At 44.3% G+C, this 6,326-nt stretch overlaps 1 protein-coding gene across 7 annotated transcripts in view; it reads right to left on the bottom strand.

Moving 5' to 3' along the window:
- The window catches only part of ADAD1 (adenosine deaminase domain containing 1), a 317,973-nt gene extending 313,479 nt beyond the window's left edge, over positions 1-4,494 (bottom strand). For 2 of the 7 annotated variants that reach the window (XM_040330417.1, XM_040330424.1), the window contains exon 1: positions 4,348-4,493. The gene's annotated coding sequence lies outside the window, so the exon portion shown is untranslated. Of the gene's footprint in view, positions 1-4,347 lie in introns of all 7 variants that reach the window. The other 5 variants (XM_040330399.1, XM_040330449.1, XM_040330441.1 and 2 more) reach the window with 4 other exon arrangements.
- Between the last annotated feature and the right edge of the window lie 1,832 nt (positions 4,495-6,326).

The following is a 6,326-nucleotide window of genomic DNA, read 5'->3' as shown; positions in this document are numbered from 1 at the left end:
TATATATTTTTTATCCCAACACCCTAGAGAATAAAATGGCGATTGTTGCAATTAGGGTTGTCCCGATACCACTTTTTTAGGACCGAGTACAAGTACAGATACTTTTTTTCCATGTACTCGCCAATACCGATACTTTTTTTTAAATGCAGCCACGTGTCCCCAAATGCAGCCCCGTGTCCCTAAATTCAGCCGTGTCCCTAAATTCAGCCGTGTCCCTAAATTCAGCCGTGTCCCTAAATTCAGCCGTGTCCCTAAATTCAGCCGTGTCCCTAAATGCAGCCGTGTCCCTAATGCAGCCTTGTGTCCCTAAATTCAGCCATGTCCCTAATGCAGCCTTGTGTACCTAAATTCAGCCATGTCCCAAATGCAGCCTTGTGTCCCTAAATTCAGCCATGTCCCTAATGCAGCCTTGTGTCCCTAAATTCAGCCATGTCCCTAATGCAGCCTTGTGTCCCCTAAGACAAAGCCAAGTCAATCCCCCCACCCCCCTCCGACATCTAGTTACTATGAACTGGGGTTACACAACAGCTGTCATTTGCACTTGAATAGCTGTGTGTTTCCCCGCCGCGCCGTCATGTATAGCCCCTCCCCCTTGCCCAGAAACTTTGACAGACAGGTCACCCGTCGTATCAAAGTGCAGTCCTCTCCCCCATACGAGGACTGCTCTGCTCCGCTCTCCGCCCCCTCTCCACCCGCACTCGGGGGAAAAAAAAAAAAGTATTCTATCAGGCATCGGGAGTATTTGCGCGAGTACAAGTACTATCGCAAATACTCGGTATCGGTCCCGATACTAGTATCGGTATCGATACCAGTATCGGGACAACCCTAGTTGCAATACTTTCTGTCACGCCGTATTTGCGCAGCGGTCTTACAAGCGCACTTTTTTGGGAAAAAAATACACGTTTTTTAATTAAAAAATAAGACAACAGTAAAGTTATCCCCATTTTTTTTTAATATTATGAAAGATAATGTTACGCCGAGTAAATTCATACCCAACATGTCACGCTTCAAAATTGTGTCCGCTCGTGGAATGCCTCAATATACTGTATTTATCGGCGTATACCGCGCACTATTTTGCCCTGAAAATCAGGGCAAAATTGTGGGTGCGTGGTATACGCGGATACCCGCTTTCCCGCCACGAGTTTGAATACTGCGCCGGCATATACCGAGCGCAGTACACTCGTGTATCTTCGGGCAGTCTCGGCGCCTCTCGCGCTGACGTCCTGAGCGTATAGGACGTCAGCGCGAGAGTTGCCGAGCCTGCCCGACGATACACGTGTACTGCGCTCGGTATATGTCGGCGCAGTATTCAAACTCAGCGCGGGAAACGAGCGGGGAGGACGCGAGGACGCTGCACTCGACGAAGAGGACACCCGAAGCCGCAGATGGATGCCGGACCTGACGAAGACACCCGAAGCCGCAGAAGGACGCCAAACCCGACGAAGAGGACACCAAAAGCCGCAGACAGACGCCAGACCCGACGAGGCCGCCGCGCAAGACACCAAAACATCTTTTTTCCACAGGAATTCGGGCAACTTTAGGGGTGCGCGCTATACCCCGATAAATTGAATTTTTTTTTTGTCATACTCAGCCCCATCAGACGAGAAGGGCATGTCCTTTGTCTCGTAACCTCTTAGGATATCCTCGTCACAAATTCGAGATGGCTGCAGGCGTAGGGACACATAGTGGCCCTGGGTGGAGCTTGCCTACCTGAACCCATAAAAAGCAATTGGCTCAGTAACAATCATAGAAGTATTTTTGTGCTGAGTGAACCCCTGGATACTAAACAGAGAGAGAGTCAGAGTCTCTCTCTCTCTCTCTCTACAAAATTTACGTTTTTTTTTTTTTTACCCACAAATAGATCTTTTTTTGTGGTATTTGATCAACTCAATTTTGAAAAAAATAACAATATTTTATGTTCTGCTATAAAACACACCCGATAATTTAAATGTTTTATTTATTTTTTTTTTACATCTAATTTCTTCATCAATTTGGGCCAATTTGTATTCTGCTAAAAAAAATTTACCAAAAATATCAATAAGCGTATATATTGATTGGTTTGTGCAAAAGTTATAGCGTCTACAAAATAGGGAATTTATGGCATTTTTATTTTTTACTAGTAATGGCGGTGATCTTGATTTTTAACGGGACTGAGATTGTGACGGGCAGACTGGACACCTGACATTTTTGACACTTTATTTGGTAACCAGTGCCATTATTACAGTGATCAGTGTTAAAAATATGCACTGACATTGCACTAATGGCACTGGCAAGGAAGGGGTTAACATTAGGGGCGATCAAGAGGTTAAACGTGTTCACTCACGGTGTGTTCTAACTGTATGGGGGATGGGCTGCCTGGTACAACACATAGATCCATCCTCCTGTATAATAGAAAGACAGGATCTTTGTGTCATACCCTGTCAGAACTGAGATCTGCCTTGTTTACTATTGCAGATCCCTGTTTGTCACTGCAGGAAATGATCGCAGGCAGCCATCAAGTCCGCCGGATCCACTGATTGGCTCCTCCGCTGGCCAATGGGTGCAGCAAAAATAGCTGTGTATGAACCCGGCGTACACCTACAGCGATTTGAGCAGCTGAGCCAACCTGCTGCAGTTATAGGTTGGCAAGTGATTAAATGTCATATAAATAAATAACTGAACAGTGACAATAAACTGATTGTGAATAGAGATGGGCTTGGGCAGGTTCGAAATCCCACAGGCCCAATCCAGCCAAGAAGCAGACACTGCACACGGCTAATCACAGGCAGTGAGACATTTCCCAGTTTGAAGATGCACAGATCGGAAAATGTCTGACTGCCTGTGATTAGTCGTGTGTATAGGGTTGTTACCTCATCCCTTTAAAACCAAACACATTAATTACACAGGATATGTGGCTGATTAAGGTGGTAATTAAACTCACTTGGTGCTTTATCTGCATTAAATTAGCCTCAGAACCTGTTTAATTAGTATGGGTTTTGGTTTAAGGCTCCATTCACACCTAATGTCCCCTGCTGGGAACCGCATTGACCAGTGCATCCTGGTTCACCGTTTCAAGTCCGATTTCAGACCAAATTTTGGGCTGAATTCAGACCTAAAACGGCCCAAAAACGCACAGGGCTCCTGTGCAAATTCGCACCAGAGCCGCATCGGAGATACGTGAACCGGCTCCAAAGAGAGCCATTCACATTCTCCTGCTATTGCGTATTGGGCGGGGATCTTGCATCCAATTCGCAACAGTGTGAACCCGGCGTAAAGGGATGAGGTGGCAACCCTACGTGTGCACTGTCAGGTTCGTGACAGAATTGGGCATGTGGGATTTCAAGCACGCCAAAGCTCATCTCTATTTAGAATCAGCGTATTGTGGTCACTATTCAGTTATTTATAGGACATTTAAAAGGAAGTGCACTTGTTGCTTTAGGGCCCTTTCACATGTACGGACCGTATGTCCGCATTTTCATCCGTCCATTTGCGGATGAAAACGGGACATACATGGGTCCCTATGTGATTACGGGTGTCAGCGGATGAACATCCGCTGACACCCGTAATATGTCCGCCTCCGCAAAGATCCGCATTTGCGGACAGAAGAAATCCTATTTTTCTTCCGTCTGCCGGATCGGATGAACACGGACATACGGTCCGTGTTCGTCGGATCCCCCATAGGGGAGAGCGGAGGAAACACAGGGCTGTCCCTGCACAGTGTGCGGGGACCGCCTTGTCAGCTGCCAGCTCAGCAGAGATTTTACGGAGGATCCCCGCTGAGCTGTACGGACACACACGGAGCAGATCATTACTGATCCGCTCTGTGTGAAAGGGCCCTTACGGTTGTGTGTATTCCAACTGTCACACCCGAGGACATCTCTAATTGTGAACATCAAATAGAAACATACACACGTGAAGCAATTAAAATACATAAAAAATATATATATATATATATAATAATCCAGTACCTTTTGTATTGAACTTTACTGTAATTGTACTGTCCCCCCTATACAGTACATTGTAAAGCAATGCGTAAACTGTTGGCGCCATATACATTGTGTATAATATGATATTATTGAGTATTTTAATTGCTTATCTTTGTATATTTCTATTTAAAGTTTAATCACATATGGTGTATTGTGTTCACTATTCACACTTATTTAGGGAAACGTGGAGGTAGTGAAATTCCTCATTAGGGGCTCAAGGCCTAGAAGCCAGGTCAGCCAAGCTATTGGCAAGAAACTAATAATAGACACAAGGTGTTCCAAAAATTCTAGGCCCATGCTGAAGAAGCTGCACCTCAGACTAAACAAAATGTCTCAGACCCCTGGAACAGAAGTCACCCTGTGAGCCCTCACAAGTACTTACATTACCTCCGCTCTCTTCTATCTCCGCGCTCACCTGACAAATCGCTCCTCGCTATTCACCGCGGCGCCAAGCCTCGCAACATTCAGCCAATCACAGCAGGGCAACACTGCTCACGTGACGTCTGCAACCTATCGGCGTCCCGTGCGCCTACATTCTGCGGTGTTCAGAGACTAGTGTGCGGAAGTAGTCTCCACCCACCGCGTGTTGTACAACATGGCTGCCGATAGGTGGTTATGTATGAAGTAAGGGTAAGAAGAACATTTCGAGTCTAATTATTGAATAGGGAGGATTAGTTGCTATAGTTAAACAATGTAATACTTTTCTGTTAAAAACAACAACAATGCAAAATGAAACCAGAGGGAGATTATAAACCCAGAACAGGTGGTTGCAGGGAGCATATATATTATGGGGATACTAATAGAAGGTTTCCACTTCAGGGTAAATTTCAGCATGGCCAGTCCAAGGACTTGTGTTGATGACATCAGTTCGAGATGCTTCTGAGGTCCTAAGCCATTGCTAGGTGAAGTTAATTTCCTTCCGACGTGCTTTAACCACTTCCAGACCTTAGGTGTTTTTCAGAATTGGTGTTTGCAAGACTAAAACATTTTTTTCTGCTAGAAAATTACTTAAAACCCCCAAACATTATATATATTTTTTTCTAACACCCTAGAGAATAAAATAGTGGTCATTGCAATACTTTTTGTCACACCGTATTTGCGCAGCGGTCTTACAAGCGCACTTTTTTTGAAAAAAAATCACTTTTTTTAATTAAAAAAATAAGACAACAATAAATTTGGCCCAATTTTTTTATATATTGTGAAAGATAATGTTACGCCGAGTAAAATGATACCCAACATGTCACGCTTAAAAATTGCGCCTGCTCGTGGCATGGCGTCAAACGTTTACCCTTAAAAATCTCGATAGGCGACGTTTAAAAAATTCTATAGGTTGCATTTTTTGAGCTACAGAGTAGCTCTATGGCTAGAATTATTGCTCTCGCTCTAACGATCGCGGTGATACCTCACTTGTGTGATTTGAACACCGTTTTCATATGCGGGCGCTTCTGCGCGCGAGCTCGTTGGGACGGGGCGCTTTAAAAATATTTTTTTTTGTTTTCTTATTTATTTGTATTTATTTTATTACTTTTTACACTGAAAAAAAAATAATAATAATTTGATCACTTTTATTTCTATTATAAGGAATGTAAACATCCCTTGTAATAGAAAAAAGCATCAAAAAGACCTCAGATCTCATAATTAGACTAAAATGCAAGAAAACAAAAAAAAAATTGAAACTGTAATTTTTTCAAATGACAAAAAAAAAAAAGTTTCTTTAAGAGGCTGGTCGGGACTGACGTTTTGACGTCACTTCTGCCCAGCTGAGCTATGGGGACGGGCGAAGGAGATTCTTCCTTCAGTCTCGTCCCCAGTCAGCAGCCGAACGCACCCGATCTCCTCCGCCGCTACCGCCGGCTCCGGTAAGCGGCGGAGGGCGCGGGTGCCCTCTCCCGCCACCGATAACGGCGATCTCGCGGCGAATGCGCCGCGGAGACCGCCGTTATCGTGTACCGGACCGCGCACACTAAAGATGGATACCTCATTTGTGGCAGCAGCTGCTGCCGTTACCGAGATATCCATCTTTAAAAAGAGGACGTACATCGTCGTGCGCAGGTCTGGAAGTGGTTAACCACTTCAATACAGGGCATTTTCACCCCCTTCCTGCCCAGACCAATTTTTCGTTTTCAGCGCTGTCGCAATTTGAATGACAATTGCGCGGTCGTGCGACGTGGCTCCCAAACAAAATTGACGCCCTTTTTTTCCCACAAATAGAGCTTTCTTTTGGTGGCATTTGATCACCTCCTGCTTTTTTTTTTTTGCGCTACAAACAAAAGAAGAGTGAACATTTTGGAAAAAAAACAAATATCTTTTACTTTTTGATTTAATAAATATCATTTTTTTTTTTTAAAAAAAACGTTTTTT

The sequence above is a fragment of the Rana temporaria genome, chromosome 1 (assembly GCF_905171775.1).
Source record: "Rana temporaria chromosome 1, aRanTem1.1, whole genome shotgun sequence".
In the NCBI taxonomy this organism is placed as follows: Eukaryota; Metazoa; Chordata; class Amphibia; order Anura; family Ranidae; genus Rana; species Rana temporaria.
Note: the sequence above shows the minus strand (reverse complement) of the source record. Positions and strands in the feature narration are given on the sequence as shown.